This window comes from Cyprinodon tularosa, unplaced genomic scaffold (assembly GCF_016077235.1).
Source record: "Cyprinodon tularosa strain WSP-4 unplaced genomic scaffold, ASM1607723v1 ctg26, whole genome shotgun sequence".
In the NCBI taxonomy this organism is placed as follows: domain Eukaryota; kingdom Metazoa; phylum Chordata; class Actinopteri; order Cyprinodontiformes; family Cyprinodontidae; genus Cyprinodon; species Cyprinodon tularosa.
The window spans coordinates 3,688,275-3,700,386 of record NW_024038961.1 but is presented as its reverse complement, the minus strand read 5'-3'; positions in this window follow the sequence as shown (position 1 = coordinate 3,700,386).

The following is a 12,112-nucleotide window of genomic DNA, read 5'->3' as shown; positions in this document are numbered from 1 at the left end:
CTCGTCTCTACCCTGATGTCTCCATGATTTTGGTTTGTTTTTTATTTTGAGTTGGATTTCTGGATTTCTGCCTCGGCTGCTTTTTGGTCTTCAATTAAACCTTTCAGAACACATCCCTGCTTCTCTTGTCTCTGCATCTGGGTCCTCAAAGCAACCTCACCACCCACTGTTGACAGAAGGAACCAGCCAACATGGACCCAGCAGAGGCAAACTTGGCAGGAAGCATGACACACTTCCTGGAGAACTGTCGTTTCACGCTGGACAGGATTGCCACTCTCAGCCCTCCTTGGAGACGGGTATGTGCTGCAGCCGACCTTAAAAGGATTTTAACCCCCCAAACAACTCTCCTTTCATCCCTAGGGTTTCTGGACATTTTAGAAGAGGTGGAGTGGAATCACAAGGCTGCTTTAGCTCAGCTTTTTAATAAACCTCCACCACCTCAACCTCAATCACCTGCAGCGGCTGCCTGCTCAACCTCTCCATTAGTTCCTTCCACTTCTCCCTCAGCTTCTACAGACTCTCCTCTGCCAACTGCTCCCTCCAGGCGTAAGCGTCGCCGGGGGAAGAAGTCCACGGCGGGTCTGCCTGACGCCTCCACTCCCTCTCCGGCGGGTCAGCCTGACGCCTCCACTCCCTCTCCGGCGGGTCAGCCTGACGCCTCCACTCCCTCTCCGGCGGGTCAGCCTGACGCCTCCACTCCCTCTCCGGCGGGTCAGCCTGACGCCTCCACTCCCTTTGGTCAGCCAGCTGCTAGCCTTAGCTTCCCCCATAACCAGGTCAGTGTCTCCCATAGTCTCAGTCGTCACCTCTATGACAAACAGCTAGTCCCATCTTCAAAAAAACTCAAACCAGGTCCACGTATTACACCCCCTGCAGTTAGAGCTCCCCATATTGAGGAGTCTCAGTTAAGACACTACTTTTATGGGGAGAGGGAAGATTTTTTTCCTTTCCTGCCACCTCCTTCAGTTCCTAGCCAGCCAGTTTCCCTAGCTCCAGTCCCCCTTAGCGGGCCTGTTTCCCTAGCTCCAGTTCCCCTTAGCGGTCCTGTTTCCCTAGCTCCAGTCCCCATTAGCGGTCCTGTTTCCCTAGCTCAAGCTTCCCCAGTGCCTGTGCCCATTAGCGGTCCAGCTTCCCCAGTGTCCATTAGCGGGGCAGCTTCCCCAGTGCCTGAGCCCATTAGCGGTCCAGCTTCCCCAGTGCCTGTGCCCATTAGCGGTCCAGCTTCCCCAGTGCCTGTGCCCATTAGCGGGGCAGCTTCCCCAGTGCCTGTGCCCATTAGCGGGGCAGCTTCCCCAGTGCCTGTGCCCATTAGCGGGGCAGCTTCCCCAGTGCCTGAGCCCATTAGCGGGGCAGCTTCCCCAGTGCCTGAGCCCATTAGCGGGTCAGCTCCCCCAGTGCCTGAGCCCATTAGCGGGTCAGCTCCCCCAGTGCCTGAGCCCATTAGCGGGTCAGCTCCCCCAGTGCCTGAGCCCATTAGCGGGTCAGCTCCCCCAGTGCCTGAGCCCATTAGCGGGTCAGCTCCCCCAGTGCCTGAGCCCATTAGCGGGTCAGCTCCCCCAGTGCCTGAGCCCATTAGCGGGCCGTTTTGCCTAGCGCCAGAGACTCCTGAGCCCATTAGCGGGCCGTTTTGCCTAGCGCCAGAGACTCCTGAGCCCATTAGCGGGTTGTTTTGCCTAGCGCCAGAGACTCCTGAGCCCATTAGCGGGCCGTTTAGCCTAGCGCCAGAGACTCCTGAGCCCATTAGCGGGCCGTTTAGCCTAGCGCCAGAGACTCCTGTGGCCATTAGCGGGCCGTTTAGCCTAGCGCCTGGGACCCCTGAGCCCGCTCAGAGTCATCCTGATATCCCTGAGCACACAAGTAAAAGGCTCTCTAAAATAAAGCTAAGCGGGCGCTCCAAGCCTCCACGGCCCCTCAGCGGGCGCTCCAAGCCTCCACGGCCCCTCAGCGGGCGCTCCAAGCCCCCTCTGAGGCTGTTCCAGTGCCGCAGTCGGCGGCCCCCTCTGAGGCTGTTCCAGTGCCGCAGTCGGCGGCCCCCTCTGAGGCTGTTCCAGTGCCGCAGTCGGCGGCCCCCTCTGAGGCTGTTCCAGTGCCGCAGTCGGCGGCCCCCTCTGAGGCTGTTCCAGTGCCGCAGTCGGCGGCCCCCTCTGAGGCTGTTCCAGTGCCGCAGTCGGCGGCCCCCTCTGAGGCTGTTCCAGTGCCGCAGTCGGCGGCCCCCTCTGAGGCTGTTCCTGTGCCGCAGTCGGCGACGGCGTCCCCCAAGGTTCCTGCAGCTGCGTCTGAGACGGCGTCCCCCAAGGTTCCTGCAGCTGCGTCTGAGACGGCGTCCCCCAAGGTTCCTGCAGCTGCGTCTGAGACGGCGTCCCCCAAGGTTCCTGCAGCTGCGTCTGAGACGGCGTCCCCCAAGGTTCCTGCAGCTGCGTCTGAGACGGCGTCCCCCAAGGTTCCTGCAGCTGCGTCTGAGACGGCGTCCCCCAAGGTTCCTGCAGCTGCGTCTGAGACGGCGTCCCCCAAGGTTCCTGCAGCTGCGTCTGAGACGGCGTCCCCCAAGGTTCCTGCAGCTGCGTCTGAGACGGCGTCCCCCAAGGTTCCTGCAGCTGCGTCTGAGACGGCGTCCCCCAAGGTTCCTGCAGCTGCGTCTGAGACGGCGTCCCCCAAGGTTCCTGCAGCTGCGTCTGAGACGGCGTCCCCCAAGGTTCCTGCAGCTGCGTCTGAGACGGCGTCCCCCAAGGTTCCTGCAGCTGCGTCTGAGACGGCGTCCCCCAAGGTTCCTGCAGCTGCGTCTGAGACGGCGTCCCCCAAGGTTCCTGCAGCTGCGTCTGAGACGGCGTCCCCCAAGGTTCCTGCAGCTGCGTCTGAGACGGCGTCCCCCAAGGTTCCTGCAGCTGCGTCTGAGACGGCGTCCCCCAAGGTTCCTGCAGCTGCGTCTGAGACGGCGTTCCCCAAGGTTCCTGCAGCTGCGTCTGAGACGGCGTTCCCCAAGGTTCCTGCAGCTGGGTCTGAGACGGCGTTCCCCAAGGTTCCTGCAGCTGCGTCTGAGACAGTGTCGCCGGTGTCCTCCAGAGGCCCTCCTCCGTCCTCCAGAGGCCCTCCTCCGTCCTCCAGAGGCCCTCCTCCGTCCTCCAGAGGCCCTCCTTCGTCAGAGACGGCGTCGCCGCCGGCGTCCTCCTGGGGCCCTCCTTCGTCAGAGACGGCGTCGCCGCCGGCGTCCTCCTGGGGCCCTCCTTCGTCAGAGACTGCGTCGCCGCCGGCGTCCTCCTGGGGCCCTCCTTCGTCAGAGACTGCGTCGCCGCCGGCGTCCTCCGGGGGCCCTCCTCCTTCGTCAGAGACTGCGTCGCCGCTGGCCTCCTCCAGAGGCCCTCTTTCGCCGCCGGCCTCCTCCAGAGAGCCTCCTTCGTCAGAGACTGCGAGGCCGTTGCCGTCCTCCTGATTTTCTGCCTGGCCTCGGGCCCCACGGCCGGCCTCCAGAGACTCTGTCACCTCGCCTCCGGCCCCACGGCCGGCCTCCAGGGACTCTGTCACCTCGCCTCCGGCCCCACGGCCGGCCTCCAGAGACTCTGTCACCTCGCCTCCGGCCCCACGGCCGGCCTCCAGAGACTCTGTCACCTCGCCTCCGGCCCCACGGCCGGCCTCCAGAGACTCTGTCACCTCGCCTCCGGCCCCACGGCCGGCCTCCAGAGACTCTGTCACCTCGCCTCCGGCCCCACGGCCGGCCTCCAGAGACTCTGTCACCTCGCCTCCGGCCCCACGGCCGGCCTCCAGAGACTCTGTCACCTCGCCTCCGGCCCCACGGCCGGCCTCCACAGACTCTTTCTCCTCCCCGGCCACACGGCTGAATTCTAGAGACTTTAGGTTGCCCTCGCCCACCTTTTGTGGGTTGTTTTGTTTTGTGTTTCTTGCCCTCCTTCCTGGTTTCCCCCTCCGCCCATCCTGGGTGGGTTGTTTTGTTTTGTGTTTCTTGCCCTCCTTCCTGGTTTCCCCCTCCGCCCACCCTGGGTGGGTTGTTTTGTTTTGTGTTTCTTGCCCTCCTTCCTGGTTTCCCCCTCCGCCCACCCTGGGTGGGTTGTTTTGTGTTTGGGCTCCAAGAGTGTCTGGTATCCGCCCTTGAGAGGGGGTACTGTTATGGTTCCTATTTGTTGTTACTCTGAGTTTTCTGTTATCAGTTGTTTTGTTTTTATTTTCCATTATCTTCAAGCATTCTTTAGTTACTCTCTGTTGCCCCCTTGTGATTGTTTTCTTTTCCCTTGGATTCCCTCTTGCCAGTTCCACCCACACCTGCTCCCCATTCAGCTCGTTAGTCCTTCCTTTGTTTGGTTGTCCTTAAATACTCCACCTCTGCAGTCACTCAGTGCTGGTTCCTTCTTGTTGCTGTGTTGTCTACTCGGCTCGTCTCTACCCTGATGTCTCCATGATTTTGGTTTGTTTTTTATTTTGAGTTGGATTTCTGGATTTCTGCCTCGGCTGCTTTTTGGTCTTCAATTAAACCTTTCAGAACACATCCCTGCTTCTCTTGTCTCTGCATCTGGGTCCTCAAAGCAACCTCACCACCCACTGTTGACAAACTGTGTTCAGAGCGTTTTCAGTCCGTGTTTTTTCGTTGCTCTCCCGATGCGCTCGAGTCCCACCTCTCAGTGAAATAATATCAGATCAGTCGCTTTGGGACATAATATTATTTGGAGTCACATTTCACTGCGTAGAGAGTAGCTACATGGAGGAGGAGAGACACAGCAGCACTCAGTGATTATTAAACAGAAGCTACTTCGATATATGTTTCAGTAAAAGTTAGGAGACTGGTTGGTTAAAATAATTAGAGATGCCACCGAAAAATCAGTTTCTTACACATATGGAGCTTTTTCAGCTAAAAACAAGATCTTACACGGACCTCAATAAGTGGACTTTAAAACCGCTGCTGCCTGGAAATACTTTAGGATCCAAAAATAATACACAGGATATTATTGATGGAGGGTGGAAGGTCTTGAGCTATAAGTTTTTTTTTTATATAAGTTTTTTTTTTTTTTTTTGCTTTCTTTACATAGACGTTTTTTGACGTTAAAAAACCCTTACCAGTACATCTAGGAAGAAGACTTGAGCCAACTGCTTTTTGAAAAGATGGACAAAGTCTCTACTGTGTTATAAAAAAATAAAAAAAGCAAGACAGTTCATGAGCAGTTAATCAATAAACTGTTAATTTTTAACAGCAACTATTATTAAACAAAAATTCGCCAGGGTGGGAGGGGGTTAAACTCTCTATTGAATGGGAGTCATTTTACCAATAAAGGTAAAAGAATGCCAACTCTCATTACACATTCACAGCTACAGTAAGCAGAGACAAAAAGAATGAAAAGCACCAGTCCAAGGTAACTGTGGTACGGAGGAAGAAGCACTTTTTCAAAGGAAGGCACTGACCTGAGAATGTCTGACATAAAAAAAAGAGATGTGAAACTCAGGCCAGAGGAAGTATGTTAATTCCTGGAAATGAGTACCTAGGAGGCAAAAATTAACGCTGTCTCTGTTGCTACTTTAAATAGCAAAGCTGTTTTAAACAAATATGTTTTTGTTTAAACTTCCAAGGCTGATTTGCTTTTGTGTAAATAAAAACTGTTGTCAGATTATTTTCCAGGTCAACCCTAGCCCTGTCAGGACAATACATGTCCATCCATCCATCCCTAAATGTCTGCTACACCAGACATAAAAAAGAAAGGGACACCTATAACACATTTAAAAGCTGTTTTTCCACTTCTGCCAGCCTTACATCTCACTCTGTCACTTCATATTGATTGTGAAAGCACACACATACAGACTGTTTATTGCTGACAGAGAGGTGACAGACTCTGAATCACTCAGCCATAAAAACTGACCTCCCTGATTCAGAATCTATTAGCAGTAAAGCTTGATCAGATGTACCAGCTCTGCACATATAACAAAAGTCAGGTCAGCGTTAGTGACCACACTGAATATGTGGAAATCACAATCACTTACACCAGAAATGCACACAAAGGAAACAATTTACCCTTACTTAGTATAATTTTATATTAATGTCAGCATCATTTAAGTTTTCTGAATTTTGAGCTATTTTTCTTTAGATAAATGCCTGAATGAAAAGCTTACTTTAAATTTATATTAACTCACAATAATTTGAACTCATATGCTCATTTTCTACGTCTATAAGAGCTCTCTCTCCTGTAGGACCTAAAAGTATTGCAAAACTATGCTACAAGACTCTTAGTAGCCATTAAGCTTCTCTATCTGATCAAATTTGTTGGTTCACCCACCTCTACCAGTGGAAATTAGTGTGATTATGATTCTTTTCTTGGTGAGATATAGAGTTCATATTTTTGTCTGGAAAGCTTAGTTATACCTAAAATCTTAATGACAATGCAAGGAACTTTTACTTTGAAATTATTTGTTTTTGATGGAAATGAAATTTGAAATTAATTAACAAAGCTCTTTTAAGCAATTCAAACAAATTACCTGAGTTTTGAATTTACTTACTTGTACTTAACTTTGCAGTTACTTAACTTTTGAGATTACATGCTATTTGTCAGTGAGGGAAGGTTTGTAGAGATGCCAAATGTAGATAATGAGGCAGAGGTGGTTTCTTCCAGATTTAATAATTAGAGTGGTGGCAACAAAAGCAGAAATCCAGAACTAATTAACCAGGGAACAAAGGGGAACACATGACTTTAGGAGGGAATGAAGAGGAGTACTTATATCAAACAGAACATTGGGAGCAGGTGTGGACAGAATGATCTAGAAGGGAGTTAAGAGAAAGATAGGAAAGCTAAGGAGGCAGCAGAGAGTAATCAAGAAATACAACAGTGCTTTAAAATAAGTGAAAACTTGAACAAAACCAAAAATCGAGATCAGGAGATCATGACACTGTGAGCTCATTACAGTGTCACACAAGCAGGCAGCCCGATTCAGCAGCTTACACTAAGACCAGGGTTCTTTTAAACATGTCACCATTTTGTGTTTTTCAACCAGTCTACACCAAAGAGATGATTGTGGGTGAAAATCCCAGCTGATCAGCAGTTTTTGTAAAAGAAGAACCAGTAACCATATCCCATAAATGTAACTTAACATCCTTTCTAACCATTTTTTTCTCTGTAAAATTTTCTCCATTAAATTGTCAGTAAATTGTTTTTACCATAACTGGATGCCCTCTAGATGCATTCTCTTGCTGACATGCATTTGACTTAATTATTATTTTTGTCAACAATATATTGAACAGCAGTACTCAGTAAGTTTGTGACAATGAAATCAGTTATGCTTTTAATAAAACCCATAATTTCCCCATTAAAATGTAAATTCCTGTTATCATAATTATTGTCATTCCTTACCTGTAGAGGAGGAAAGCACATTTCAAAGATCTGGAACTGGATATTTTGCAGTGGCTTGAAATCATTCAGAAAGATCCTTGATGATGTTTGATCACTTCAAGTTAACAGCATAGTATTTTCACATCAAAACATTAAAAAGAAGTCTCTTATGGTGTTACTGTGTAATCAAGCTTAGATCAGAAGTCTATGTTTTTCTATGTGACATGCACAGGCTTGTCCTTTAGTTTCTTCACACAAACATCTGGTGCGGTCAAAGAGTTAAGAAAAAAAACCTGGCTGGTTAAATGATGTTGCAATCAATTTGTTGGCATGAAACTGTAATTTTACATTATGGGAATGGATTAGAAAACTAGAAAATGAATAGTATGTTTATCTAGAAATAGGTCCACATCTAAAATACAGACATTAAAAGCACTTCTTTACATAAATTCACCATGCTCGTCTTTTTTGTTGGCATCACCTCAGAGGAGAGCTCAGGTGGGCTTGGATACACTTTGTCTTAATTCATCCATCTGTGCATCCCCATAGGGACTGATCCTAATGAGGTGGAATTCTGATCAATACAGGGTACCCCAATCTGCACACATGTATCTGTCCAAATTTAAGATAATCTGTTCTAACATTTCATTAAACTACTTAAACCAAGATTAACCTGGGTATATTTGCTAATGAACAGATAAAAATCACTGAGCACAGAGCTGATAACCACAGGCACAGAAACCAAAAAGAGGAAAAGTGCATGATTTTCACAAATAAACTGAAAGTGGTGAACCAGTCATGTTATGCATGTTTTCTAATTGAGGGTTTCAAGCTTAAGATTCCATAAATTCACTGCTCTTCAAACCTGGACAAAATTAGGTTAGTTGAATAATGACCAAATAAGCCATTAGCACAACTATTTAAACAAAAAAGTTTAACAGATCTTTCTAAAAAGTAAACTTAAATATTCAAATAAATATCATATGACCTTTTTTTCTCAGTCTGACTACATTAAATTAGTTTATTCTTTAGGATAAAGACCAAACATATAGGGGAGAACAGGCTTGCACACAGTTAAATGAAGAGACAGGGAACAGCTTAAATTTGCTTAACAGTAACTTATCACCCCAGGCCAAAAAGGAAATGTTCTGAAACCAACAAAACAGAGCAAAACAATGAATAAGAACATCAAGAAAAATATGAGTTGATTTAAAACCAATATAACAGAAAACATGTATTCTTGCCACACAGGCAGTCAAAAAAACTAAAGACAGGCAGGTCTAGAAAATGAGATCACAGCTGACTCACATCCTTCATACAGAGAACTGACTTATTCCTTGAGGTTGTGCTCTGGGAAGGTTGCAAGTATCCGGTTCAATCCCCACTGCAGCCCACTGCTCCCCAAGGGGATGGGTTAAATGCAGAGGTAAATATTTTCTGTGTGAGATCAATACATTTCAATTATTATTAGGTCAGCACCTAAAAAGTCCTGCATGCAGAATAAATCGGTAAATAGACCAACATGTCCTGCTCAACACCAAATTCCCAAACAGCATTAAACGCCAAAACTATGATAACAAATGGTAAGGGTTATGACATAGAATTTCAAACTGTATGACCTTGTTTTACTGTGCTTATTTGTTGTTTTATAACTTTATTTGGATTATGTATTAGGTGTAGGAGAGTAATGGATGTAAGTATGAATAATATGTGATTTTAAGTGTTTATTTTAAAAGGTAGCCAGTGTCTGTATCCAGACAAGTTTCCTTTGAAAAATATAAATGATCTTAATGTTTTATGGCTCAAAAACCTGGCTGGCATCATAGACACGATTACCCCAAAAATTGATTTGCACAATACAAGTCTCCTAATGCTTAGTCCTTTCAAGCAGCTCATAAAAATAAGTATTTTTATATATTTTGTTTGGTACAGTTCATACAGAAGCGGAGGAAAACTACCACGCATTCTGCATTTCTGTTCTGCATATTTGTGCTGCTGTTACAGTGATTAAATCGTTTTGAGTGTCAAGAGTATCTTATTCAACGCAGGTTTCGCAATGTTCTGAGCTGTATCTTATTTTGAAACGGTATGAGCATATTGTGTACTGTAAGCCAATGGAGAAAAATTATTCGGTATGCCCTGACCAACTGCATGTTTGCAGCAGCATTGGAAAGCAAAAGATGAAGGATAAGATATGACTTCGGTTCATCTACTGTTGCTGCAGGCCATTCTACAGTTGCTTAAGATATATGCTGTTTTTTTCTAATTAAGGCCTTTCATTTTCCCGTATTGGTATTGAAACACCTCAATAAGGTCTGGGTCTGGAATTTTAATCTGCTATAGGGTTTATTGATTGTATTTAAACCTGCACAAAATGTCTGGATTAAGCTGGGATAATAAACTCTGGTCATTTGAGGCTGCCAAAACGTGGCAGGTGTGAACACACATTGAGAAAACATGAAAGCTACAAGCAAAGGTGGCTATGATGGCTATATGAGGAATCTTGGAAAAATGTTATTTGAATATCAAATGAGTCACACATTTAAACAGCAAAACGTGGGACATGTTTCACACAAACACTATTCTATATTCTTGCCAGCGTTAATCGATATTTAGAGACTATTTGCTTCCGCAGGTCTTCCAGGGTCACTACTATAGATTCTACATCATATGATAAGGGCATGCATAAGATCTTATGCAAACATTTTAAACACATTGGAAAGGATTGCACAAGTCACAGCAGAGTGAAACGTATGCAGCTTGATTTCCTCTGGCATATCCTCTATGCTGATAAATAAAATGAAGGGAGATGGGCCCTGAGGAGGAGTTTGTTTTATTTGGAGCACAGTAGGGAGTTCAGAGTCCAAGTCCTGTGGCTGCAGAATGAGCAGCACTCCTCAGTCTTTAATGTGTGGTTATCCCATCTCACACCTACAACAGCATAAAAAGTGATCCACTGATGTACACAGATGGCAGATTTTGACTCTAAATTATCTCTTGAATGACTGGATTACAAATCTAGGGGTTTATATCAAGAGTGTATGTAATGACAAGAGGTTCCTGAAGCAGAAAAGCCTAATATATGTTAGTCTGTGCAAGGATTGAAAAGGACAAGATGAATTTCACAAAACTGTTTTAACACAAAAGCTCCCTAAAATGGACTCAGTCTGGGCCTTTTAAGTTACAGCATACAGTGCTCAAGAATATTTTAGCTGATTGGGTTTCTGCCAAGAATGTAAGATTTTCTGCCCATAATAAAGGATAGTTTTAGTTTTCGTCCCCTAAAAACATGCCATCTTTTGACAAGGGTTTAAATCACGAGCTATGATTGCATACTGATCTAATGCGTATGTGAATGCAATGTTAATAGAAATTTGAGGCACTGAACTTCTTTTGCTCAATCTTTAAAATACGAACTCAGGGAGTAGTAACAAACACAGCATGTACTGTAGGGACATTTATAACTAAATAAATAAATAAATACTACTTTAGAACATCCGTAAGGGGTATGTAGACTTTCAACTCCTATTCACCTAGTCAAACACTTTCTACTACTGGTGTCTATGCTATTGTTCAATTTCTTGCACCCCTAAACTGATTTCCTATGAGCTCACTGATTAAAGCTGATCTATTATTCCTAACTTTACAAAGTGTGTATTTAAAAGCTGTCATTGACCAAGGCTGCCATCATTCTACTGCATTAACCATTTATGTCTCATGTTAGAAATGCAGTTCAACCTGTTTTTTACTTGAATTATATTCTTTGTTGCATAACTGTTGTCAGTCCTAGAAGTCTAAAGCGGAGACTCTGTTGATCATCATTTACAACTGGTGGAGGAGGGCAGAGTGTGCACTAACAAAGATGTCCTTTGTTTTAGCACTATTAACTGCTAGTGAGAATTCCTGCCCCCACTAATCCACAGAGTCCAGGGCCCTCTGCATCAAACCTAGCATCAAGAGTTCAGTCGATGTGAGGTAATCAGCATATTTTACACTAAAAACAGAAGAGGCAAGGCATGCTACTTGTGGTGTCTTCCCATTCCATTCCTCTAATCTCTTTTCTCTTACAGAACAGGCCACATTTTTTTATATGTCCATTTAAGGCTGGGGTTCCCAAAATATCAGAGATACTATATCAGATATTTAAAGAGGGAGTTACAAACAAAGGGAAATCTAAAATAAGAGTAATCTTATTGGAGGACATGGTTTCTCTGGCCTTTGCTTGGTCTACTTCCAGCCATTTATTATGTGAAACAGGGGAAAACATTTCCAAAATATGACGTGTCGCAGATTCCTGCGTGATAAAAACAGAGGGTTTAAACCTCAGTGGGATGCCATTTTATGGAAGCATGTCTTTGGGGTCATGTAGTGATCCAGATAAGAGAAAAATAATGTTACAAGTTTCTCTTTATCTTGACTTTTATGTTACTGCATCATATATAAAAAAAAAAAAAACCTTCACCTCCAAAAATAATAAAAGAGACGTCTAGGTTTAAGTCAATCGGTTTGTCAGTGGAATCTATCCACCTTCCATCTGTCTATCCATTCGTCCCTCCATTAAATTATTGGGACATGTGTCCCCTGGATGGGTCAAAGAGGCATCCTAATCAGACGCCCAGACCACTTGTCTGTTTTTAAAATAACTGAGAAAGTTATGGACAGACTTGCTGAAATTTTAATAAAAAGTGCGTATTGTGACTGGCAACAAATGATTAAACTTTGGTGATGATCCGGTGTAGGTACCAGATCTACATGGGTGGTCAGATCTGCTCGGATCTTGCACATACCAGTGACTT